The sequence below is a fragment of the Heloderma suspectum genome, chromosome 3 (genome assembly GCF_057233095.1).
Source record: "Heloderma suspectum isolate Gila_16-S chromosome 3, 16-S_ref, whole genome shotgun sequence".
NCBI classification, from domain to species: Eukaryota; Metazoa; Chordata; class Lepidosauria; order Squamata; family Helodermatidae; genus Heloderma; species Heloderma suspectum.
Window position 1 is genome coordinate 194042387 of NC_139460.1, and position 27636 is coordinate 194070022.

The following is a 27636-nucleotide window of genomic DNA, read 5'->3' on the forward strand; positions in this document are numbered from 1 at the left end:
ACGTCTTCTGATTTCCTGGCTGCAGTCAGCGTCTGCAGTAATCTTTGCGCCTAGAAAGACAAAGTCTGTCACTGCCTCCACGTTTTGTCCCTCTATTTGCCAGTTATCCATCAAGCTGGTTGCCATAATCTTGGTTTTTTTGAGGTTGAACTGCAACCCAGCTTGTGCATTTTCTTCTTTCACCTTCGTCATGAGGTTCCTCAGCTCCTCCTCGCTTTCAGCCATCAAAGTGGTATCATCTGCATATCGGAGATTGTTAATGTTTCTTCCAGCGATTTTCACTCCAGCCTTGGCTTCATCAAGCCCAGCACGTCGCATGATGTGTTCTGCGTACAGGTTGAATAGGTAGGGTGAGAGTATACAACCCTGCCGTACTCCTTTCCCAATCTTAAACCAGTCCGTTGTTCTGTGGTCTGTTCTTACTGTTGCTACTTGGTCATTATACAGATTCCTCAGGAGGCAGACAAGATGACTTGGTATCCCCATACCACCAAGAACTTGCCACAATTTGTTACGATCCACACAGTCAAAGGCTTTTGAATAGTCAATAAAACAGAAATAGATGTTTTTCTGAAACTCCCTGGCTTTCTCCATTATCCAGGGGATATTGGCAATTTGGTCTCTAGTTCCTCTGCCTTTTCTAAACCCAGCTTGTACATCTGGCAATTCTCGTTCCATGAATTGCTGGAGTCTACCTTGCAAGATCTTGAGCATTACCTTACTGGCATGTGAGGTAAGTGCCACTGTTCGATAGTTTGAACATTCTTTGGTGCTTCCCTTTTTTGGTATGGGGATATAGGTTGATTTTTTCCAATCTGTTGGCCATTCTTGTGTTTTCCAAATTTGCTGGCATATGGCATGCATCACCTTGACAGCATCATCTTGCAAGATTTAAACAGTTCAGCTGGGATACCGTCATCTCCTGCTGCCTTGTTATTAGCAATGCTTCTTAAGGCCCATTCAATCTGATTTCGGTGTCGACCGTCTGGTGAAGTCCATATATAAAGTCGTCTCTTAGGTTGTTGGAAGAGAGTGTTTGTTATGCACAGTGAGTTGTCTTGGCAAAATTCTATCAGCCTATGTCCTGCTTCATTTTGTTCTCCCAGACTATGCTTGCCTGTAATTCCAGGTGTCGTTTGACTACCCACCTTAGCATTCCAGTCTCCTGTAATGAAAATAACATCTCTTTTTGGCGTGTTATCCAGTAGGTGCTGCAGATCCTCATAGAACTGATCTACTTCTGCTTCTTCAGCATCTGTGGTTGGGGCGTATATTTGGATCACTGTGATGTTAAATGGCTGACCCTGAATTCGAATTGAGATCATTCTGTCATTTTTGGGATTGTATCCAAGCACTGCTTTAGCCACTTTATTATGAATTGTGAAGGCTACTCCATTTCTTCTGTGGTCCTCTTGTCCACAGTAGTAGATCTGGTGGTCATTTGATGTGAAGTGGCCCATTCCCGTCCATTTCAGTTCACTGACATCCAAAATGTCTATATTTAATCTTGACACCTCCCCAATAACCACATCCAATTTGCCCTGGCTCATAGATCTTACATTCCAGGTTCCTATGGTGTGTTGATCTTTAGAACATCGGATTCGTCGTTCACCACCAGCACCATCGGCTGCTAGCCGTCCTTTCGGCTTTGAGCTAGCTGCATCACACCTGGGGCTAGTTGAACTTATCCTCTGTTCCTTCCCAGTAGCATTTTGACCATCTTCCGACCTGGGAGTCCCATCTTCCGATGGTATACCGACATATCTCTGGTTGTACTGATCCATTTAGTTTTCATGGCAAGAATACTGGGGAGGGTTGCCATTTCCTTATCCAGGGATCGTATTTAGTCTGACCTCTCTGCCATGACCTTCCCGTCTTGGGTGTCCCTTCACGGTTTAGCTCATGACGTCATTGAGGTGCTCAAGCTCCAGCACCATGACAAGGTAACGATCTCTTTTGCTGAAGAGGGAGGTTGTACTGTATACATTATGAAGGGGGTAAACGTTTATTTGTAGCTCTGTGTTTTCTATTAACTTTGTTTTCAGATATGACAAACTTGTGTTTGGAAGCACATGAATCATGTAGGTACACTCATCAGGCAGCCAAATTGGCTGCAATTCCCCGTGGCGTGTACACTTGGTGATAAAACTTGGCTTTGCTGTCACAAAATATGTTAAAATGCCTTTTGGTACAGTAGAGCACTCAACTCTGGTTAGGCATGCATTCAAAGTACATGTGGATGCCCTTTTGGCTAAGTAAATCATTCCAAACAAAAATTTCCTGTACCTCTTGCATTTTGACTCCACAGAATATTTCTTTCTCTTCCTGCCAGAAATAAATTCATGCCCCCTGGGTTTGTGTTCTGTACACTGCGCTACGCGATATCTACCCAGTGAGATGCTCCAGTGGAAACTGCATTAATGATTGATAACAGCTGAGCGCTAGTTTAATTCTTCTCCCCCTACCCCCGTTTAATGGTTATCAATAATTTAATCCACTTACTGTGTGTTTTTAAGAAATGGTACCCACACTTTTTTAAACTGGCCTGGATTTAAACAGGCTCAGGGATTTAATGATTAAAATGCTCTTGGAGAGGAACTTGAGGGACCAACCACCCCCCTCCCAGTTAATACTAAGTATGGAAGGAAATATTTTAACCCCCCCCAAATGTCCCCCACTTCTGTGACCTAGCAAGGTAATTGCTTTTCTGCATTGCCAATAAAGTAGTTGCAGAGCTAAACAAAAGTCTGTGTTAGCTGTCATTTCTCTCTATGATGGAAAGTATTTGAGCTTGACAACAGGGATCCCCAAGAGAAGACCACTCCATGGATGGCATCTGTTTGCCTGACAATCCTACTCTGCCACGTATTCTCACAGAACCTTAGGTTTTGCAGGAGCGCTTCGTTTTGCTAAGTTTATTGGCGGTTTCCACTATGATATTTGTTGTGTTCGGAAACAGAATTGTTCTTGGGCCCCATTTATATACATATGTACCTTGCCTGGTATAGTACCATTCCCTCTATGGTTGCTTCCACATTGGGTCAGGTACATTTAAAGATCTGTCTGTATACTTCAGCTTGGTTTGTTAATGTGCCAGGAAGCTGAATCGCATGGACGGAAGCCTTTTCACAAACCTGGGCCAACTTGGGAGCGACCACAGAGACAACGGCAACCGTGGGCAAAGTACATGTAAACGGGGACTTTGTCTTGGAAAGCAAGCAGATACCCAGTTCAAAATTCATGCTGAAAGGACTCAAAAGCAATGCTGGAAGATCATCATGAGTGTCTCGTGTCCAGAGCATCTGCAAGTAAAATAGTAATACATTTCCCAAGTTGAGAGTGGGTGAGAGGAAAACTAGGACTGATAACTTTGACAAAGAAGTCCAGGCAACCATTTACTAAATAGTCTCTTTATCACTGTGTCGCTCAGAAAGGGGATTGTCTGTACCAACTTGCTAAGTGGTGAAGGTAATTTTTATCATGTATCTGCACCTGATAATAAATACTGAGAAACAGGTCAGGGGGATCATCCTTCACACTATTCTGCAGGATGGCACACATGACTGGCTTACCATGTGACTATGTAAACATTGTGGTAAGTTACTACTTGGTAAATAGTCCTCTCTATCCCCTCAGTACTGTGTATATACAGAAGTCTATGGAATTTACCAAAATGTTCCTCCGTGAAGGCTTTAGTTTAGTGAATCCTTCTTCAGTCTATGTCTATATGATGCATGAAATGTATTTCAACATCAGTATTGATTAAATGTGGAATCTCCTCTCAAAAACATTGCTAATTTTGGGGTGAAATAAAAAAATTCTGGGCTGCTCAAATGTTTCTTCTGAGCAGGCAGTTTGACTCAAAATTTAACTGTAGGTGGAAATTAATGGCAGCTCTGGTATCGTGGCTTATCAGCCTGGCCTACTACATGGAGAGTTTCTTCAACAGCCCTGAACTCCCAACTTGGATGTCCAGTGCTAGTGACAGGCAGACAGTGTGCACAAGCATGTTCACAACAAACCTACATTATTGTCTTCCCAAACTGACATTTGAAGAACCCCCTGATATTTTTGGTTAGTCACATCAACACTCATCTTGCTTTTCTCAAAATTCCTCTGATGTTTTGGCCAAGCATTGCCATTCCACCACCTCCAGAAATGTTGCATTAGATTAAATTCTGTGGCAACTCTAGACTTGGGGATGGCAAGTGAGGGATGCATGCACAGACTACAGTCTCTGATGTGGTACGATACATGTAGTTCTCATTAAGTAGGTTGAAGAGGTGGTATCAGGCTGTAAAGTTTTTATTTTCCTCAGGAAAATACATGAGGCTTATGTCAAGGAGGTTATGATGGTATGAGGAAATGTGTTTTGCTGACAACCAGTAACTCTACTCCATTACAAAACTGGTTTATGCCCCGAGTGCTCTGTAGTCAGACATTTGTCCACTGGCTCTGTGAGAAACAGCTGGCAGTCATTATGGGTTGATGGTGGCAGGAAATACAGTTGTGTGGGAAACATAACTGCTGCTTCTAAAAAGGATGCATGTAGGAAGGGATGGTGGTTTTCACTGAATCACAATTTTACAATGAGCTTTATCCTTTGCCTGCTCTGTTAGAAACTTTGGACTTTGAAACTTTCCACTCTGTGGAAAACTTGAAACCATTGTTTGCTTTGAAATAGCAAACTTGAAATATATGTGTCTGAGTTTTGAAGTACTTCAATGTTTTCCCACCTTTCAGAGAGTTTCAAGAAAATGTCCCATAATTGCAACTCAAGAACCTGATTTCTATAAAATGTCAAATATTCTGAGAGTCGTATTGAACAGCAGGAGTTGACAGCAGAACAACAACAACACGCAAAAACTGTTCTGCAAAATACCAGGCTGCTGCCTTTTTCTGCCATGGTTATTGCTCTGTATGTTGCAAACATTATTTGTAATTACCTCAAAATAAGAGATGCTTTGGATGAAGGTGGAATCCACTGAATATTCCTTCCAAGGTCTACTTTGGTAGAAGCTCAGCATCTAATCAGAGGCAAGAGCTGTGCCTGAAAGATGGCTGCTCTAGAAGGTCTGTCCAGTAGTGTAACTTAGGGTGGGGTGATGAAGGCATCTGTCCTGGGTGCAACCTGAACAGGAGCACGAAACAGGCAATGAAGCTGTCCAGCCCTGCAGCAATCAGCAGCTGGTGTGCACTGACTGTGCACAGCAACTCCCCTGGTGTTGTTATGGTGACACGAAGGAGGGATTTCTCCATGGTGGCCCCTCATATTGTACAATTAACTCCCATTAGAGATCTGATGGGTATCTACGGTGCAGGTGTTCCACCATTTAGGAAAAATGTATCTATTCATGTGGGCATTCCCAGACACTGATTTCTAGTACCAGCATTATTGAATTCTGGATATGTTTAACTACTCCTTCATTGTATCAGTTTTACTGTGTAAACTGACTTATCTTTTATGATGAAAAGTAATCTAAAAATAATTTTAATAAGTAATAAATATTTATTGACAGTTATTTAAAATAGTGTTAAATAATGTATTGTAATGTTTGGTTTTTGTTATGGAACAAGTGTGAGACCTATGAAAAATGTTCCTGTTTTGTACATTTGCCCCGACTTTATCTTTTCTCATTTTGTTATACCCTTCATCTTTTTCTTTTACGAGAAACTAAGAGAGCAATCCTGTAGCCACTGGACACTATCTAGATACCCATAGGATTTTTTGGTTTCTGGAAACTGAAGTCGTTTGACCTCCGTTCCCAGAAACCACACTCCCCTCCCCTTTGTCGCCAGCATGGTTTTTTTCCATGCCGTCACCATTCCTGTGCTTGTAAATGGAGCGTGGAGAGGAAAAAAACGGGGCGCTCCTGGGGGAGGGGAGGAGACCATGGAAGCTGCTTTACACAGCTTCCTATCCAGTCTCCAGGCCCCTTCCCTCCCCCTCCCCAAAGCCGCAGCTAGACATGTGAAAACGCAGGCCTAGCCAAGAATGCAGGGTGGCCGGAGCGTGGAGGGGATCCTCTCCTCTGTGCTGTGGTTGCCCTGCATAGGATAGTCGGTAGCATCCGGGTTCAGAGACTGGCGACTATCTCGATAGGATTGTGCCCTAAATTAAGTAGGTTCACAATAAAACCTTGTGGAAGATTGTGCCTCCTTGGCCCTCTTTCTGCATTTACTAACTGTAACTGAGGTATTTCCCTTTACATACCTATACATTTCTGCATGTGTGTTTAGTTACTGGATTCGTAAGGGTAAATTGTATAGCAAATCTTGATTTGCACATTTCATTTTTTTTACAAACTTTATTCTTAGTTGCTTCAGATGTATCTAAAATATATAATTGCCCATTTATTGGCAAAGGCTGATCATCAGGATATAGGTTTGTTATGTTATGTTTCTCTGTTCCTTGTATTAAAAAAACAATATACCCCATGTTCTTGTAGAATTTTAAACTTGGTTCCTGGATTCAAAGGAAAGTGCGCTGTTATGCTGGTAAATATTATCTGTAAAAGAGAATGCTTACCAGTTGAGAGATGTTGTGTAAAAACGAACAACAACAAAACCTTGGATACTCTACTAAAGGAACAGTGACCTTTCAGTTGTGACAAAACTGGGGTAGATGCAAATATGACCACTTTTTCTGAGAGCTGAAATGCTTGACTGAGTATTGACACATATATCAAATTATCTATATCAAAATTGATGATTTGTGTGGCACTCTGAGGGCTGGATTTGTTTGTTTGCTTGCTTGTTGACACATAAAGGCATATTGTGTACTCTAGTTAAAATCACAATAAACCTTGTCATGTTGCTATATTCTGTATTTTTTTCCTTGACGAACACACATGTGTTCGGCGTTTCTTCTTAATGATTTTATTTTCCTTTATACGTCTGACTACTTTTACTATGCTTCCCCTGTTATACTGTTAATTAATATGTGTATACATGCACCGCTTGGATATCCTCTCCTCTTTTTGCTTTTGGAAGTTTCCCGCCTTTCTGGATACAAGCCACTTTAATTCCTGCAGTTATCCTCCGCCTTTGTAGTATTGTACAGTGTTTCTATGCGCATATCTATCATTGCTGTCAATAGAACACAGTTTCAATGTTGCCTTCCTATTTTAGAAACATCCCTCCCTCTTCCCCTCCCCCCAGTTTTATTGTTTTGTATACACCTTTTATGTCATTCTCCTTTGGACTGCTGTTATTAATGTCTGGTGTCATAACTCGAATTGAACGTTGGTATTTTTTTCCTTATCACTGTCCCTACATTTCCACTTTATTTTGGTTTTGAGAACAATGTATAGATTTCTCCATCTCTTCTTAATGGTATATTTATACAGTACATCCTTCTGCTTACCTTCACTCTACTCTGTAAAACCATCTACATTGTTGTTGACATTTTTTCTCTCTGATGCATTTTCAAATATATCTTCAGTCTCTTTTAAAAACATTAATGAACTTTACACACACGCGTGCGCGCGTGCACACACACATCAGTCTTTATTGGAATATTATTAGTCCCTGGTTTAACACCATTTTCCATTTTCTCATTGACGTTGTTCTATATGTCGCCACTTGTTTTTAGGGTGGAGGAGTGAGTATGTGAATACACCTACTTTTTTAAAAACTGCAATTCTCTCTCTCCCACTCCCCCCCCCCCACATTTATTCTGTTAGCTTTCACTTTGCTAGCTATTTATTTTCTTCACTGTGAGCACTACTGTGAAAGCTTTTTCTCACACCATTTCAGTTTTTGGACTCACATTCATATCTTTAATTTTTTCATACCTAGGTTCCTCCAAATTCTTTCCTAATTTTTGCTGCTCTCTGAACTTGGAGAGCTTGAGTTGGTTCCAAACTTAATCATACTTAAAGTAGGCCCACTGAGATGAATGGGACTTAAGTTAGTCATTATTAAGTTAATAATGAATAACTTAAGTCCCATTCATTTCAGCGGGCCCACCTTAAGTTTGATTAACAAAGGGGCTTAAGTTAATCATGACTTAAGTTAGCCATATAGTGGCTAACTTAAATCATGATTAATAATGAGTAGCTTAAGTCATGATTAACTCAAGTCCCATTGATTTCAGTGGGTCTACTCTAAGTATGTCTAAGTCTGGAATTAACCTATGGCTTTCTAACTGCTAGTGCCTTATTTTCGTCCCTTCTTTCGTTAAATGTAAAATGGCATCATCTTAATTCCTTTTATGATTTTGCACACTCTCCTCCTTTCTCTATGTGGTGGTTGTGGTGGTTGTTCCCTATAGACTCTTACCTATCTTGAATCACTCTACTGCAGGGATGGGCAGAAAGTAGATCTCCAGATGTTTTGGACTTCAGCTCCCAGCATTCCTGACCATTGGCCATGCTGGCAAGGGCTTCTGGAAGTTGAAGTCCAAAACATCTGGAGATCTACTTTCTGCCCACCCCTGCTCTAATGAATTTCCCCCTTCAGTCTCAGAACTTGGTCCCGGGTTCAGTCTCTAACCCTCCTTTTTCTTACAGGGCTTACTGTAGTTACAAGCAGTCGCTGCACTTTATCAAATGTGCACCTCCTGTCAGACAAACTACAACTTCCTTGGCTAGCTTCCCGTTCAGCCTTTTTCTTCTTGTTTATTGAGGCCAGTTCCCCCCCTTTTTCCCTTTTATCCAAACTGAGCTTCTTTCAAATGGCAATTTTACTGCAGACCACCAAGTGTCTTCCTCCCCAATCACTCAGGTGAACGCTCACACACTTCCCCTCATTTTCATGTCACACCTTTTTGTGCACAGGACACCCACTTTACTGATTAGCATCAAACTGGGGAACTTGGAATTTCAGCAGCAGTACCCTCAAAGGTCCACAGTCGTAAGTCCTGTGTGTGTAAAATTCAAATGTGTGTTTTTACTTGGGGTGGGCTTTTAGTGAAAAAGTGTAGGTGTATGGGTTGGTTTTAAAGGAATATGTGTATGTTGAATATATTCTTACTAACATATAAAAACTAAAATATTGTAAGCTGTTGAGAGCCTAAAGGGGTTATAGCGGGCTATAAATCTGAATAAGTAAATCTTCACTGCTGCCAAACCCACATTCAAAAGCACCTGATTTAATTTTGGTTCTCTGGGTCCAAGCACTGACCAGAAATTACCCTGTTCAGCGTGAGCTCTAATGAAATCCTGGCTCATGCTGGTTTGGCTGCAGGCTCGTTTTTGCTAATGGTATGGCTTAGGAAAAAGATTGGACTAAACCCATTAGAAAAATTTACAGTTGCAGATCTTTGTAGGAGGATTGTGAACACAGCTGTCGTATCTTCAATTATCACTTAAATTTGATTAGATTGAATGTTTGGGTTCTCTTGTCATGCTGAACGCGTGGTTCTCTAATTCTGTTTGCTTACATGTGGTATACTGGGTGTCTGCATCCATAGGTCCATGTCAGGCCAAGCTGAACTTCCATAGTTTTGCGAGCTGATGAAAAATGCATTGATTTGTAGGACATAAACAAGAGAAACCTACAATGAAATGCTGCAGTGTGGATTGCTTCCTGTTCAGGATTCCATTCCATTCCCCCTCTCCAGTTTTCCATGCCCACTGAGCATGCTCAGTCTGATTGGGCTTGGGGGGGGCGGTTGTTTGCCCTCTGGGGTTTTATTTTTCTAAATATTCTTCTACTTCTGCAAACCTTGGGATTCCCCTGAGTCTGCTGATACCTCCCTCTTGTGTGTGGGTGGTGCTGTTTTGGCTATGCAAGGACTGGCACTCAGAGACTTGATATGGCTATGAGTATATATGGTGATATGCTTATGTGATGTGGCCATCAGCTTTGAACAGTCAGCATTTCTTGAATCTGAATTGTGGATATCATTGAATGAAAACGTCTTTATTCTGACCGAAATAGCGACACTATAGACAGAGAAGTGTGAATACTTTGCTAAGACATATCTACACTACAGACTTGAACAGAATGTTCAGCACCCACACCAATCTACATGTCCCAGGATTTTTTTTTTGGGGGGGGGAGTTAAATTGGTATACAACTGATATAAATTTGTAGTGTAGATATGTTGCAAGCATGTGCGTTAGAACTGATGGAGTGTAATGATTTAACGGCACAGTCATCTAATGCATATTTTCTGGTCAGTTCCCATTCTGTTCAGTGCAGCTCCCAAATAAACGTGCAGTGGACTGCAGCCTAACGCTGCTTTCCTATGCATGCTTACTTGGAACTTAGTTCCACTGCATTCAGTGGAGCTTTCTCCAGGTTAGCGTATATAGAATACTGCCTTAGAATGTGAACTGGGAAGTCCTCTGTTCAAAATACACTTCTGATGGGAGCTCCCTAGGTGGCCTTAAAAGGAAAGGTTCCTCCTGTGCAAGCACCGAGTCAGTGCTGACTCCTAGAGGGACGCTGCTTGTGCTGGCGTTTTCATGGCAGACTATAGTTCCCCAGCAAGCTGGGTACTCATTTTACTGACCTCGGAAGGATGGAGGGCTAAGTCGACCTGAGCCAGCTACCTGGGACCTGGCTTCCGCTGGGATCGAACTCAGGTTGTGGGGAGAGTTTCGGTTGCAATACTGCCGCCTACCACTCTGCACCACTATTCTTTCAGCTGGCCCACATTGGCAGTATGGGGATTACAGTGCAGACCTGTTTTACAGAGTGTGTCGTAAGCAGGGCTGGCATCATTGGGCACATGCTGAAGCCCAGTGCCAAACCCCAGCGCCTCCTGACCTTGCTCCTCTGCCTCTCTGCCTGTTCACCTCCCCTCTCCGAGCATGGCAGCAGTGACAAGAGTGAAGGGGGAGAGCAGTGTGGTGTAGTGGCGAGAGTGTTGGACTGGGAGCTGGGAGATCCGGGTTCTAGTCCCCACTTGGCCGTGGAAGCTCACTGGGTGACTTTGGGCCAGTCATAGCCTCTCAGCTCAACCTAACTCACAGGGTTGTTGCTGTGAAGATAAAATGGAGAGGAGGAGGATCATGTAAACCGCCTTGGGTTCCTTGCAAGAGGAAAAAAAGTGGGATATAAATGCAATAAATAAATAAAATAAAATAAACATTGTACTCTCCCGTACTTAAGCAGAGTGGGCCCAGAAGGAGAGGGCCAGTGAATGGGCAGCACTGACAGCAGTGAGGAGGTGGGCCCACTTAGAGAAAGGGGCACACTGAGGGTTCCCCACATGAAACCTGGAGCTGAAATAATGTATGTGGAACGCTGTGAATACTTGAAATGTGCTATATGGATGCTTAGTATTCTTCTTCCTCCATTTTTACATTTCCTAATAGATGGGAAGCTACATGTTGCAAATGTTTAGGCACTTCAGATTTAACTAGTGCAGCAATTATTAACTGGCTCTGCCACCTAAGTCTCTTGTGTAATTATTTTTTTTAAGGTCAGGGGAGACTTTTCATCATAATAATGCCTAAAGCATCTGAGTGTTACAATAATTAAATTCAGAGGGATATATTTGATTTATATTGCTGATTACGGACTCTCTCCATCTCGTTTCCTTAAATTTTTATTATTTTAACTCAGACCAGGTTTGGAAAGATGGGTTTGTCAGCAAGTTGCCACTTCGTACCTGTGAAGATTTCACTGGGTGGCCTTGGGAAAGCCACCAGTATTTGGCTTCAATTCCCCATCTATAAAAAGTGAATAGTAATGACACCTCCCAAGATGGTAAAAGGGGCTATTAAGGTTATGGTCATAAATTACTTTGCATATTAAAAAGGGTATGTAAAATTTCTGTTCCTGTAATGAGGACACTTTGGCTTGCCTCACTCATTAACTGGCAGGGAAGAAGTGTCAAATTTGTTAAGGTACTTCAGGAACAACTAGTAAGCTGAAATGTGGCCTTGCAATAAACACAGCAACATCATTTTGAATATTTTATTGTTAAGAGAGATATTATACTAAAGTGTGTCTTACTGATATTATAACGTGATAATGTTCCTTGAAGACTGAGGTCCTGCCTACACTGGTGTCATTCTTTCCATGTTTAGGGATTAAAATAATCTCTACCAAAGATCTGAAAAGTAATGGTTAACTACTTTCTCTCTCTGATCTTCTTTCTGTTAGGAAAGAACTTGTGCAGCGTGGGTGCAGGCATCTCTCCCAGCTCCCTTCCTCTGTTTCTCTGTGTTTGCTAAGAGCTCCTGTATGCTAATTGATGGTGGCCTCTTCAGAGAGTTAAAAGGTAATTATTTGCCCGTTTGGATGTTCTGCCTGTTAGGTTTCCTCAGGGGGCAGGTGAGAAAGATGGGTGAAGTCTGAATTAGTTTGTGTGGAAATTTTTATTCTTACATCACTTCTTGGCTCACCTTGATTGCCTTCCCTCCCTTAAGAGTGTTACATTTTTTTAAATGTATGAAGAAGTAGTTCTGGAAACATTTTGTATGTATATTCTGGTTTCTGTTCTTTACACAGACAGCATTCCTTTGGAGGGCTAGTGCAGACATAAGCCTAGGAGATCATGCAGAATCATATGGTCTCTCTCTCCTCTTCTGTCCAGCAAAACTGGTCTTTTGCTGGCCTTAATCATGGCCAAGTGTCACATCAGCGTTGACATTAACAGCTGTTAATGCTGACCAGGTTCACTGTTAACCAGGATTTGTTAGCCAGCTTGAAATCCTGGCTAAGAAAGAACCCTGGTTAGCCTTAGCCACTCTCTGGAAAGTGATGCTGATGTGAACCTTAAGGCCAACAGGGGAAGGGAGCAAGTCAGTGGAGAGGGCAGCATGATTTCTTAACCATAGTTAGCCCATTGCCCAGAATAATATTTTCACTGTCCCTGAAAAGCTGCTGGAAAACACTTGCTTCAGGATTTTTCAAGGAAAAAATAGTGCCTTTGGTAGACTTTTGATTGAACAGGTTGCTTTCCCATTCAACAGGTCAACTTTGGGGTATGAGAGACCTTCCTAATGTCTAGATCTTACCATATTTAAATCCTCACAGATTTTCAGTGAAGTAATTTATATGCATTAAAATGCAGGAAAGCCTGCACAGGTTGAAGGCGGTCTTGAAATTCACATGTTCACTTGGGGTAGGTAGAAATTGCCTCCGTCAAGCACCTGAATTGTAAGCTATGCTGTGCTATGGCAGCTCCAAGTTTGTTTCTGCTTGCTCTTAGCTTGCTAGTCAGTCTTCTATATCCAGGGAGGTATTCCAAATTTGTTTGAGGCTATTTAAGGGGAATTGGTTTGTGTGAGTGTTTTTAAAAATGGTTTTTGAACTGCTGAATCCAAATCTGTCAAACCTAAGTGATTCACTTCAGCTTTGACCCTAAAACTAATGGTGGCAGTCAAGATGGCTGATGCCAACTCCTTACCAGCACGAACATGCCCTTGAAGTCACACTGCTTAACCAATTTTGATTGAAATTTAAAGGCCAGCTGATATTAGGCCTATCACTGATACCAAATCTTTTTAGAAGCCTACAAAATTGGCAGCCAACTGAAATTTATTTTGGGCAACCATGCAAAATCTATACAAAATATGCTATGAAATCAATCATGTTAGCCATATAGCATTAAATTATGCATTTTGATGTGTAAACTTGCCTTCTGTAACATTCTGATGCTGAAAAATCAGAAACTGAAAAATCCAAAATACCTCCTTGCTAATGTTCAGAAAATAGTGCAAGTGACTCCTCTTTAGGCAAGCTTTTGGAATTGGAATCTGGTGAGAAAATCTGGTTTGAATTTGCTGCTGTTTTACCCTCTTGTAGTGTGCTAGCTGTTTTTAAGTATTAGATTTTACTGTGTGTGGTTTTTAAAAAAGTTTTAAGCCCCCTCAAACATAGTAGAAGAGGCAGAGTAGAAGTATTTTAAATAAATAAAACAATAAATAGCTACTTACTATAATAATCTCCAGTGCTGCCCCCTGTTGGTCAATTAATGTGTGCCACCACTGCCTGGTACCTTGACAATGGTTGCTGCTGCTGTAACTCTGATCTACAATGCTGTGGTGTTGCCAAATCCTAGGTCAGCTTGAAAAATGGGATATTGTGGGATATAAATCTAAGTAAAGAAATGAATAAATGTTGCAGATAGGGAACCAAGACTGATAGGTTGTGGCTTGGCCAAAGCTTTCCCCAGTTAGTCCATATGTTTAAAATCAGTGCATTCGGTCCATGCCAAACACTTGCTAGTCACTATTCTTCTCCAGAACTTATTCTACTAATGATTTTACTGACTTCTGGCAAATTGGCAAGAAATAACTGCTACCAGGTGAGCAGGCAAGGAAGCTTTACAACAACTGATTCTGTTCTTGGACCCAACAGCTAGGGCACAAATGGCTAATGCAAATATGTATGTAAAGTGGGCTAAGTGGAGGATGTTTCAGGTTTCCCATTTTGTAGGCCAGATGTGTATTTTCTGCCTGATTATATTGGTCAAGTATCTTTTTTGAGAGAGATGTTGTTCTCAAGAGAACCAGATGGGAAGCTTGAGGAGAGCCCCCTGGATTTTGCACTCAGCCTTCCACAAGTGTCCTTCTGAAAATCCTGCCCATAATCCTTTGTAAGCGTTAAGAAGCATTTCCATGTTAACTGTGTGCAGTGTCAGCAAAGTAAAGGAAGGCAGCATTTTTAATGATTTGTGCTTGCATACTTTTGGTAGGATAGTGATATAAAAAAAGCATATAGAATAAATACTAATACTCCAACACAAGTTGATGGGTTGGCAAGCTGCACCAGAGCAAGTGAGCATGGAAAAGTCTCCTTCCCGGCTTACAGTGGAAGAGATGAGGGGTGAAGAGAAGACAAGGGGGGAAATAGATTCTTCTAGCTGATCATGTGTATACTGGAAAGGAGCAGCAGATCTTATACGGCAAGTCCATCTATGGGAGAGTGTCTCTTCAGCCTAAAATTCAGGAGAAGCAACTGGGAACCGGCGGGTAAATTAGATGGTTTCTTATGGAGCCAACTGGATTTCCCTGAAGTTCCTGCCATCTAATTTCCTTTCTCTTGCTTTTTCTCTTACCTCCTTATGCAGGACTGTATGCCAAATGCACAGGACACTAATCTCTTAGTTTAGAAGGAGAGGATCCCTCTCCCTTTCTCACGCTCTTAAAAAATAGCACCAACTGGTCCCCCAAATCTTGCTTAAAATGAGGAAGTCCTTTTTCCTTCAGGCAGGTAGTAGCTGAAATGGTTTTGGGCGGGGGGAGAGGGAAGAGTGCTAATCTGAAGGAGCAAACTTGCAAGCACCCAAATTCATCCAGATTTAAGCTGTGTCTCGAATCTGGTAACAAGGTGAGTACGTTTACATGTCTTGGCTGATCTGCGCACCTGGGTGGCAGCCCTTGCAGAAACCTAGCATCACCACTGAAGTTCACTGCTAGTTCTTGGATCCTTTCAAGCCTGCAGCTGCTCCAAAGTTGCACAGGTAAGACTCTCCTTGGATTTGAGATTCTGGTACCCATTTGCTATTCTGACAATGCAGTTTATTTAGAATCCTTTAAAGAATACAAATGAAGAAAAGGAATTGTTTTTTTCTTAACCCTCCCTTATATCTCCGCTATCTTCAAAATGAAAGGCGATACTGCTTCTAGCTAACATATTTCAGGTGTGTGACACTCTGGTATGTTAAGCAGTGTCTGTAATAACTTATCTTTCAGTGTGCTAAGCCTGCTTTGTTTGTGTTTTTCTCTTCTTTCACATAAATCAAGTGCAGAGCTTTGGAGGCCCCAAGCAGCATTTCAGCAGGATATTTACTTAATGTTTTGATTTGTTTTTTTAAAAAGAAAACCTTTGAGATAAGGTTGGAGTTGGAATTCCTAATTTAGCATGCATAAACCATTTCTAAGGACACTGCAACAGTATACAGCTGCCTTCTGAGTGATCATTCACTGATAAGAATGAATTTGTATGTAGGGGGTAGCGGGTAGCAATTGAGGTTTGGAGGTCGCATTGTGTATGAAAAGCTAGCATTTTCATTGTGATTCCCTAGAAAGTGGAACTCATAAACATCTGCTTCATTCAGAATTTGTGCATGATAGAAATTCCAGAAGCATCATTGTAAGATTAGCCTTTCTTCATATGCGAACTACTAAGAAAGCTTCTCTAAGATCCTTGGCAAACTTGAATCCCTTGCTGTGATATAGTTATTTTGGAGGTCTCCAGCGTTAAGAATATGCTACTTCCTCTTCCTGTGCTGTTCTCCTGTAAAAGTAGGGATATGCACGCCCCCCCCCCCCCCGCGCGCGCACACACACACAAGTTCCCTAAGATTTTGCTAGTACTCTTAACTTTTGTAGTAGTTGCTACTTCCTTTGAATTCCTCAGAGGTTTCATCCAAGCAAAGCACCCCAAATTTGTCTTGAAATGTTAAATTAGGTGAAAATTGCTGGCAACTGTGTTTAAAATGATCCGCAGCTCAGTATGATGATGATGATTCTTCATGTCATAAAAGAGTCATGGTCCTACTAGTGGAAGTAGCTAGCCCAGCATAAGCAGCAGAATGACAAGTTTCGTTGTGCTGTTGTGGGTTTTGGCTGTTAGATCTTACTGTCTTATGTCTGCTAGCTGATAGAGGAGAGAATGGGGCTAGTGAGCTGAGGCAGCATAGTGGGAAAATTTCAAACCTTACATTGGGTGCAAACTTTCTAGCTTCGGCTGGTGATCTAGTTGTGCCCCTTTCTGGACAGGGATGACCTGGTTTTAGTAATCTATGCTCTGGTAATCTCCAAGTTAGATTACCGCAATGCACACTGTGTGGGGGCTGCCCTTGCAGGCTATTCAGAAACTGCAGCTGTGCAAAATGCAGCAGCTAGATTAATAACTGGGACCAGAAGGTCTGAGCATATAAGACCAATTGTGGCCCGCTTGCATTGGCTACCTGTATGTTCCCAAGCCCAATTTCAAGGTGCTGGTTCTAACCTGTAAAGCCTTACACAGCTCAGGGCTGCATTTCCTGGCGAATCTCCTCTCCCGACCTGAATATATCTGGATACTACAATCAACATCTGAGGCCTTCCTCTGAGTACCACCTCCAAGGGAGGCTTGGAAGGTGGCAACAAGGGAGAGGGTCTTCTCAGTGGTTCCCCCCCCCCAACTATGGAATGAGCTCCCCACTGAGGCTTGCCTGGCGCCAACACTGCCATCTTTTTGGCACCAGGTTAAGACTGCCTTCTACTCCCAGGCATTTAATGGCATATGATTTAATGGCATATGATGGGGCAATGTTTATTAACGTTGTTTAGCTGTTTAAATTGTTTTAAATTTTATATGTTAAAAACATTTAAGTCTGTTTCTATCATAATGTTTTTTGTAATGCTACTGTTGTGTTTTTTAATGAATTGTTATAAACCACCCAGAGAGCTTCGGCTATGGGGTGGTATAGAAATGAAATAAATAGTAAAAAATAATCATAGGTGGTCTTAGACAAAGGCTGCTGTTCTGTCTGACCCAGCTGTCATCGGTAATGTGGGAATAATCATACTGGTATATATTAGAGGCAGAGGTCCACAGATACGCTACCAGCTTGCTACTGGTGAGCGCATGTGTGTTAGTGTCCATATTCCTGGAGAAACCTGGGAGCTCTCCCTGATGACACGCTGAGCCCCAGAAAGCAGCAAGACACCTCAAGACACCTTACTGCTTTCTGAGTGTCTCTTGAGGCTCAGTACAACAGGGATGAACCTCTGCCTCACCTCTGTCATAGAGCTGGAGAGGAGTATAGGGACTAGCTCTTGCAGTTGTGTTGCACCTCAGAAGTGCTTTGGAGTGCTTCCAAACCTCAGAATGATGTCACCAGCAAGACCCCTCTTGTCCCCCTTGGGAACAGGAGGCAGGGTCAGTGTTGAGCAATCTTTGTTGGCTCCTAAAGCCAACTGTAATTTGCGGGTCCCTGCTTCTGGCAGCCAGTCCATTTTGTATGAAGTTCAGCACTTCAGACAATCTTACGCTGAATCCATGACTAGGGAAAATAAAACTATGGGAATGAAAAATAAAAGCCCACCTATTTCTTTTTAATGATTTCAGAATTTATCCTTAATTATCTCCCAAAGAAGTATTTATTTTTCTTACTTACCAGTACAGAGTAAATATCCTGTCCTGATGAAACCTGGGGCGTGCAAAGCATCACTTTATTTGTTGAGTCTGCTTATATGTGCGAGGCAAGTTCATGTACTTCACCTGCCTGCTTAGAAGAACAAAGAAGAAAGGGGATGGAATAATGTATATGTCCATCATCCATCCCCGGTCCTCCCCATCAACTTGTGAGGTGACCATTCCTAGAACAGTGGAATGGAGAACAGGATACATGGTTCCTTAATTTTTCCACTGGAGTGATCTGTCATTTTGTTACAAGGCGTCAGCACCGTAGCACTCAGAGGCAGCATCCGGGTCTTGGCTGTCTCACCATGTAGCCTTGTCCATAGCCCCATAGACTTCTGTGATCTGAAAGCAGAAAGGTTGTCGCAACCATAGACTCTTCCTTTGTTCTTAACTGTACTGTTTCATCCTTGTTTGTGTTCCAGAGGTTATATTAGCTTCCTTGTTTAAAAGCATTTCCATGAAAGAAGGTACAGCAGTTTTCTGGGGAGGAGCTTCCAATTTCCTGTCTCAAAAGAAGGGAAAAAAGGAGTATAGGAAGTGTTTGTTTGCTTTTGCTTATACCACATTTTCAGGCTGCTCAGGGCAGCTTGCATGGGTTTCCATTGGTTTCCCATCCAGGCAGTGATTAGGCCTACATTTGCTGAACATCAGCCATGTTACAGTAGTAGGTGATCCCAGACCATTCACTGCAATGCCATTTTTAAACTCATACTTATGGCATGAAAATGGCTTAAGGCCATCACTAGTTAGACTATTTTGATTAGTCAGAAAGCACCCTATGTGGCTGAGATGCTTTGCTTTTTAAATGGTAAGGGACCCCATGCTTAGCTCTATTGTAGACCTCTCATCTTAGAAAATTAACATAGTTGTGTTTGTTTGTTTATTTATTTATTTAAATTTAGGATGCAATCCTATATAGATAGGCGGCCGCCTCCAAACTTGGAGGCGACCACTTATCCAAAGCAAGGCAGGAGAAGCACAGGGGGATCATTTCCTCTGCGCCTCTCCTGCCCTGCTTTTTCTGCTAGACAGCTGTTTTTGGCTGTCTAGCCATGGGGGGGGGGCGAGTGGGAGAGGAGGCTGCTGCACGACAGGAGGCTGCTCTCCCTGCCCCAGAATGCCCCCATCCAAGCCCCTTTTCAGCTGCTCCATGCTCCTCTTCGAGCGCGGAGGACGGGGTTTCATTTAACCAGGATTTAACCAGGATTTGAAGCCATGGTTTAATGTTGGGTTTCAAATCCTAATTAAGTGGGACCCCTGCTTATGCCTTAACCATGGCTAATGTTGTTGGTGCTACCATATATTTTAACCGTCGTCAGGGAGGACCCAGCATTACATTTGTTTTATCCTTAAGAATGTATGGCTAGTTCTCTGAGACAGATAGGAAAAGAGAGCACACACATCCTCACTTTTACATGCCACACCCACACTTTGCTTTTCCATGTGATTTGTGTAAAAGTTGGATCGAGTAGCATTAAAATGGATCATCTTGCATTTGCATGGTTTTTATGTGAAGTTTTGAAAAGCCACCATCAAATTAAAGCTTCTGCTGGTGTCTATAAGCTGCATAATAGAAATCACAGATGCAGCACTTGCCTGTGCCACTATGGCGCAGAAGCCTAGATCCAATTCTGTATTCATGGATACTCCTCACCCTACCCCACATCACCATCATATTTTGTCGAAGACTCCGATTTACCTGCTGTATAGTGTATTCTTTTTTGAGTCAAATATATGTGTAGAAAAAACAATTAGCCCTATAATATCAACAGTTTGAAATTCCATTTTAAAGAAGAGGAGAGTTGAGAGTTAAGGTGCTTACAGAATTACTCATGCACCAGAAAGTATTGAAATCGTAAGTGAAAGCACCCAGGCTTAACTTCCATATCATGCAAGCAGTAAATAAGTCCTACAGTGTGACTTACAATTTAGCCTCCATGCATCCACATTTTCTCACCCCAATCCTCTTCTTCTGCAAACTGGAGGAAGAAAAGAGTGATTACATAAATACACTGTAAACACCTGGTCAACAACTAGTTTTCTACAAGGCCTCTTTGGGGAAGGGATAGAGGGAAGTGGACCAGGGCAGGGCTAGACAGAAGGTAGCTCTCCAGATGTTTTAAACTTCAACTTCTAGAAGCCCCTGCCAGCATGGCCAATGGTCAGGAATGCTGGATGTTGAAGTCTAAAACATCTGGAGATCTACTTTCTGCCCACCCCTGGACAGAGCACCCCCCTCCAACAATTCCCAAAGAAGACTGCTAGCAAGTGACATTGCCACAACTACCACTCCATGCACCTTTTTCTTGTGGGTCTGGCAAGCTGGGAGAAGGCTACTGGTACAGAAGGGACCTGATTTGGCCCTAGGGCCTCCAGTTGTTGATCTTTAGTATATAGTAGAAACTGTCCCTGTTTGTACATGTAGCACATATTATCTGTGCCAGAGTGGGAATTTTCTGTAGAAATATGGTTCTTGTCACTACTGTTGCTCCTTTGTGTAAAAATAAATCCCAGCCTTTGGAGTTTACACATGCGAATCGTTCAGCTCTGCACACATTGGGTTCCTTTCTTCTTTTTCCCTGTCTCCCCCACATTGCGCTTGTGATCTGTGTTAATTCATTGATGGTACAGACTGTTGACTGCAGAGGGCTTGTACATTTTTAGGTCAGCTGTGGATTATGGCATCTTCCCCCTCATCACCCTAATAGCATTTGCATGCCATTGTAGCCTGGTTTGAGAGGGGGGAAGGGGTGGGGAAGAAGAGAGCTTGAAAACCACATTGGTAAGATGCAAGAAGGCTGGTAATAAAAAGGGACGATTGGGAGCATGTGATCCATGGCTCACCAGCGTCGCATTAGTAGCATCCCTAAATCAAGAGCTCATTCATTTTAACCAGAGGTTAATTAATCAAACAAGAGCGCATAAAATTATAACCGGCTTTTAATGAAGTGAAGCAGCATTATTAGCAGTAAGCAAAACACAGACTGCTTTTGTCTGCGGCACTTGTGGCTTGGATTGGGCCTGTAATTTGCCCTGGGCATTGCAAGTTTTGGAAATAATCGTGTCTCGCTCGAGGAGGTGTGCCGTTTCTGTGGAAAACAGAGAGTAAGGTTGCCAGATTTTGTTTTCAAAATGCATGCTGTTTCAGATGGCTCAGAGTATATGCAGTTGTGTAGTCTCTTCAGCAGAAACACACCTAAAAGGCACGGTATCCCTGGCTTACATGCAGACTGCCTTTGCGTAGGGGCATGCTCCGTTGTCTCTATGGGAATGGGTCTATATGGATCTGTCACTAAGCTCTTCAAGCAGCTAACGGTGGAGAGGGGTGGGAGTGGGAGCAAACTGGGAATCGATATATCTATTTATCTCTAACTGAACACCATGTGGTGGACTAGGTCCAATCTGGGCAGGCCTGAACTGTGATCTCCCACTTAAAATCTAGTGAACGAACATAGCATATGCCAGGTGTCCCCAAACTTTTTGGACCCGTGGGTGCATCTGGGAATTTGAGACCATGCTGTGGGAACCACCACAAAATGCCTAATCAGTAGATCTCCTCTTTGGTGTCTACCTGTTGCATCTATGGATCTTAGGCTATGTCTTACTCAGCAAAAGGTTTTGTTTTGTGTCTATTGGACTCTGCGACGTCTCTTTAATAAGGGATTGTCTGACCTGGCTAATTGTTGGTGGTGCAATACAGGTAATCTTTTAAACGTATGTTTTGGCAATATCCAATACTTGCTTCTTTGCAGGAGGAGGTTATTACACAGATACATTTTGTACTGGAACAGTCTGTAATATTCAGTGATGTACACACTCTTTTCAATTATTTACCTGCTTCATGGAAATTAACAAATGGTCAGCATAAATAGATTCTCTGCACCCTTTTGACAGCTAAGAGACTGATATTACAACATTAAAAGGATAAACACTCACCTCTTATAATGCAATGGACTGAGGACCTTACAACACTTTCAATATTTGAATGGGTGGCATATAGACGCCACCTTCAAATGGATACTCATTTGGATATTTGGTCCACCTTTGTTGAAGCCTATGTATAATTGCTAGAAAGTTGTATGCTTTTCATACAAATCCATTAAAAATGGAAAAATAATAATAGATCCTTTTTAAATTCAAAAGAACATTTTAGGGTGCCCATGGGCACCACATTGGGGACCCATTCGTGAGTACCATTGGAGTTGCCCATAGGCGTAATGGCACCCATGGGTGCTGCACTGGGAACCCCTGGTCTTTGCATTTATTACATACAAAGTGTGGATAGCTGGTAGGTCCTGAGGTTGGATGGGCAGGCATGATGATGCTCTCCTACCATGGGTAGATTCTCTACATTTAGAGCTTCACTCAAAATGGTCCACTGGTTCAGTTAACCACATGATGGGTAATAGCCAAAGCATGATAGATATATAACTTCCCAGCTTGGCTTCCATTATTGGCTGGTTATTTGAGGCAATTAGAGGCTGTGGTCAATCATATGGTAACTGAGCTAAAGTAGATACAAATCATGTAGAACAGGTGAGATGATAGCTTTCATTGGTCCAACTAACACTCATAATGCTAAAAGTGCGACCTTTTGAGATGCAGAGCAATCTGGGAATAAGCATTCAAAAAAATTTAAGGCTTGATTTTTACAAAGTAGTTAACATTGAACAAATCTCTAGCAATATAATGACTTCTGTGTTTAACATTTTCCACACTCTTCCTTACAAGGACTGATGATTTGGGTGCTGAGAAAAGATGCTGAAGGTTCTTTGTATTTTCCTGTCTGGCTGGAATGTCTTTCCTATACCGCTAGGCAATGCAGTGGAAGTTGGCCTACATCAGTTCTTTACCTAGAGTGCATTCCAAATTTATCTCCACTTCTGGAAATGTAAATGATTTACAGAGCCAGTGTGGTGTAGTGGTTAGAGTGTTGGACTGGGACTGTGGAGACCTGGGTTCAAGTCCCCACTCAGCCATGAAGCTCACCAGGTCACTGGCGCTCAGCCTAACCTACGTTGTTGTGAGGGTAAAATGGAGCGGAGGAGGATCATGTACGCCACCTTGGGCTGCTTGGAGGAAAAGGTGGGATATAAATGTGACAAATAAAAAAAATGTCTTGTGTTACCTACACAATGGCTTAAAAGAATTACGTTGGCAAACATGCCATACATTATAGATGCTTTGTATTTCCCTGAAATGTTTCCTACCTTTTGCCAAAAACTAAAATTAAAATGTGGACTCTTGGTGCAAGCAGAGGCTTAACTTGATCCTTCTAGCATGACCAGGTAGGTTACAATCCAATTGAGATAGCCCGGCTCCCAAACAAACTTACTGCTCTTTATTTGAAGAACATTTAATAGTACCAGGCTATGGGCTGCTTCAGATATTATGATTTATTTTAATGGGTACATGTTACAGAACTACATTGTCTTTTTGCTGAAATGTTTGAAATATAGCCACATCTTTAAAACAACACACCTCAAACCAGCAAAAGCTCTCACGTATACAGTGGAGGCACATGGCAGGGGGATGGGGCTAATTGCGGCTATCTGCAGCTTGTTTCTGCAGTGTATGCAAGCTTTAAAAAGAGTATATGTGCCTCAAGCCTTGTGAGTTTAGTGCAGGCTTTCCTATGCTGGCTGGGGATTATTAGGGTTGTAGTCCAACACATCTGGAGTGCCCCAGGTTGGGGAAGGCTGGTTTAGTGGGTACATAATGTAGATCTCCAAAGTAGACGAGTGAAAATTTGTAATATGTGATGCAACACCAATATTTCAATCTAAATAGCATCACCAGTGCTTCTTTTTATTTTCTTATTGAACTAAAGAAGAATCCTGTGTAATTGGAAAGTTCACTTTGTACATGTTCTTGATCTTTTAAAAATTTATTTATAGTTTCAATTATTAATCAGTGCAAGTCTGCAGGACTTGTGACCCAGCAAGCTAAATGCACCAAGACATATACGATGGCCTGCCAGGTGCTTGATAATCTTTTTGCATTCCCAGGAAGCCAGCTGATAGGCTGCATTCGGCTTGAGGAAGAAAAAGTTGTGCAGGCCTGAATGAATGACTGTAACCATAATGTGAACACAGTAATGCATGTTCCATTTGTTACTCCTTGGACGACTTTGGGGCAGGGTGTGTGGGTTATGGTAGACTCAGTCTGCGTTGAATGTTGGAGAAATTCACTATGAAGTATATTACAGAAAGCCTGTAATCCATAGTGCCATGAACTGTCTCAAACCTTTAAAATGAAGCAGTCCCCTACAAATTATCTCTCCCCCCGCCCCGGCCCAAATATCAGAGTCTCTGTGCAGAGTCTCTGAAGGGTTGTGGTAATTCCCCAAGCTTTCTGTGGTATGAATGGTGTACTACAAAATAATTGGGAAGCTTTGTCCTTGCCTGGAAGGGGAAAAAAAGTATTGTGTGGGGTAGCCAATGGGAGATAGCACCCTTTTATGAAAGGCAAATTATATTCTTTGTGGAACTCTGAAATAATTACTGAGTTATTACCAAATTGTCATGCTTTAATGCCAGCCTGGAATAGAGACATCTAAAATTTACTTATGACTTGATTTAAAACAAGGCTTTTAAATGCATGACTCTTAACTATTAATTTGCTCATAAGAGTCCCTTGACATGCAAGGTCCTTTAAAACCCTGTAGGGATAAAGTTAATACACATCTGTGAATTGTAGAAATGTATCCAATAGACATAAGTGAATTGGTAATAAGATGCACGGTAGTGGAAATGGGGGTTTCCTTCTTCCCCCTCTTCCCATTGCTATTGAAGTATGGATATCCCAGTAACAAAGGAGAAAACCGAAACAGTTCAAGGATATAAGAGTTATTGCTGGCTTAAAGGGAAGATACTGATAATTATCTTCCAATTATCTTCCACTCAATCATGTTTCCCTGCCTGTAAGGGCTTGTTCACATTTATATGTGCATCACTTGTTTTTTCTCCACTTTATTATTGTACTTTTGATGACTGGCAGCTGAATGTGTGAACCTGACTTGACTGGGAAAGCGCTGCATTTGAGGGGATATGAAGGTTCTATCCGGTGATCAATCTCGCCTGTTCGTACATACAAGTAGTCACCTGATGCAGTCATCAAGTGATGAAAGTGCATGTGTGAATGAGCTGTGTCTGAAGGGCTTTAGAAGACTTGGAGACTACTCAGCTAGCCCGCAGTATTACTGTTAAGATACTTCAGGGGTGAATGTGGATTAGTTATCCTGGAACACCTTTCTCACTTTCATGTAGTCAGCTTTCCCACTCCCATTTCCCTCACATCTTTTAGATTTTAAGCTAGCAGGCAGGAACTCTCTGTATATTATATGTATGCATTGTACATGCTTATGAACACCAGCAGCCACAGAAGGCAAGAAAACTGCTGGACAAACCATGGCTGCTACCCGTTCCTCACAGGCCAGATCCACTATAACTGACACGGCAGTTGCGTTTGTCGTGTTGTCTACCAGTGCTTGGACATGTGAAACTGTCAGACCATTGGTCCACAAAGCTCATTATTATCTACCATGACCGGCAGTGACTTTCCAGGGTTCCAGGCAGAAGTTTTTCCTAGCCATGCTACTGCAGGTCCTTTTAACTGGAGATGCTGGAGACTGAACTTTGGGATCTTCTGATGCAAAGTATGTGCTCTACCGCTAAGCTCTAGATGATGCCTATTTGCTGCAATGAATGCCAAAAAAGACTTGTGTCTTCCTTAGGGATAATATATATTAGAATGCTCTCCTGGCATGGAATCTGTCTCTTTTGGCGCTAGTAGAAGATCCTTTTATTTGCCAAAGCCTCTTGGCAAATAAAATTAAGATTATGTTTTAACCTAGACTGCACTGACCTATTTTGGCTACTCTATTTGTTTTTATTGTTTTGCTGTTTTATTGAAATTTTTCAAATTGTTAGCCACTTTGAGAACCTTTGGGCTGAAGTAAGGATAACAAATGCCCTAAATAAATAAAAATGATTTATAAGGATGGAGAGAGAGAGGAGGGGACACGGACACACAAATTCAGAATTCAAAATGGATATCCTCAGAGCTAGGGTGATCTGGTGGACAGAGTAATGGCACCAAATGGCAGACAGGGTGTCCATCTCTGACCTGGGGGTGGGGGGTCTTGGGCACTCAGCCTCAGCTTCCCCACCCAGAACATGAGAATTAAAGTAAAATACTACCTCTTGGGGCAGGGGAAAGACAAAGCAAAATAAGGACTGTAAAGCAATTTACAAATTAAAGTGGTAGATCAATTTAGTAGACAAGGTGTGGAGCTACTTCCTCATGTCTAGAGATCTTAATTCTTGGGCAGAGCATTTAGTCACATTGTTCTTAAGACAACAACTTTCTGTTGGGTCCAGTTTTGTCAGCAAACATGTATGCAAGCTTTCAGGATACACAGAAGTCTTTAGTCTAACAGAGAGAAATGGAGAACACTGAGATTTGGTAAAACTCCAGTAAGCTAGTGGCACACGTGAGGAAAACAAAAAACATCAGATTGCCACCATGATTGATAGCCTGTTGGAAATGTTAGTGAACACAGCCAAGGATAACAGAGTATATACCTGGCTTCTTCTGTTGGGGATGAGGGTAAAGATGTATCCACAAACAACCTTGAGGCCAGGATGCTTTCTTCTTAATCTCACCTTGGAAAACACATTCCCTCAGCCCAACCGTTGGACCTTTGTGTATATGCTTCCAAGAATATTGCGGCTCGCTTCATGCATCTCTTAAATGAGGCTCCTGCTCACAGAGCTCATGCTACTATAAATATGTTGGTCTTTAACCTGCCAATAGACGCTTTGGGCTGCTTCAGTTGGTGCTTTGCCACTAGGAGCCTATTTGAAATGAGCCTGGGAATGGCCTCAGGCTTGCTTCACTTACCCCACTCCTTTTGCTATGAGTAGAAGGTAACACATGAGAGAGTTTTCTAGCTATTCTCCTAATTTACAGTCTACCTGTGGTGAGGGCTGGGGGAAAGAGTTTGAAACCACAAGGTTAGAATCGCCCTATCTCACCATGGGTAGAATCCTTGGATCAAAATAGTGTCTGAACAGGTACTTGGCTATTTTCCCAAATAACTACATTTGAGAAGGCCGAGTGGGAAGGAAATTCTTTGTCCAGTTTCAAATACATTATTCTGGGCAGTCTCATGATGGTTGCAAAAGGGGTTAATACAAATCCAGGAACTTTGCATTGTGTGAGATGGATTAGGGCTCATTTGCATTCTTCCTTCCAGAATAATTACCCAGCCAGGAGTGCTTGTTATCATTAGCTTTGTTCTGTTTACCAGTGATAACCTGTCTCCCGTTTCATCTTCACCAACCAAGGAGGCTGGAAGGAGAGAAGGGCACAGACACCAAGAAGGGGCAAAAATAATCTGGAATATGGTACAAATTTTTTGAAAGCTGGCAGATCGGTGCCCTGATAAAGACCGTGATAATAGGCATTAAACACAACTGCAGAAATACTGTGAGTTGAGGCCAATGGGTGATCCATAATATTGATGAAATGCTTGGTTTCAGTACAAGTTTAGAAAAGCCAACACATCATTTTTACTTAGCGCTTAAATCA

At 42.1% G+C, this 27636-nt stretch overlaps 1 protein-coding gene across 1 annotated transcript in view; it reads left to right on the plus strand.

The window, feature by feature from the left end:
- The window catches only part of ZMIZ1 (zinc finger MIZ-type containing 1), a 556702-nt gene that overhangs the window by 77806 nt on the left and 451260 nt on the right, over window positions 1–27636 (plus strand). The window contains exon 2 of the mRNA XM_084845236.1: window positions 12064–12181. The gene's annotated coding sequence lies outside the window, so the exon portion shown is untranslated. The remainder of the gene's footprint in view (window positions 1–12063; window positions 12182–27636) is intronic.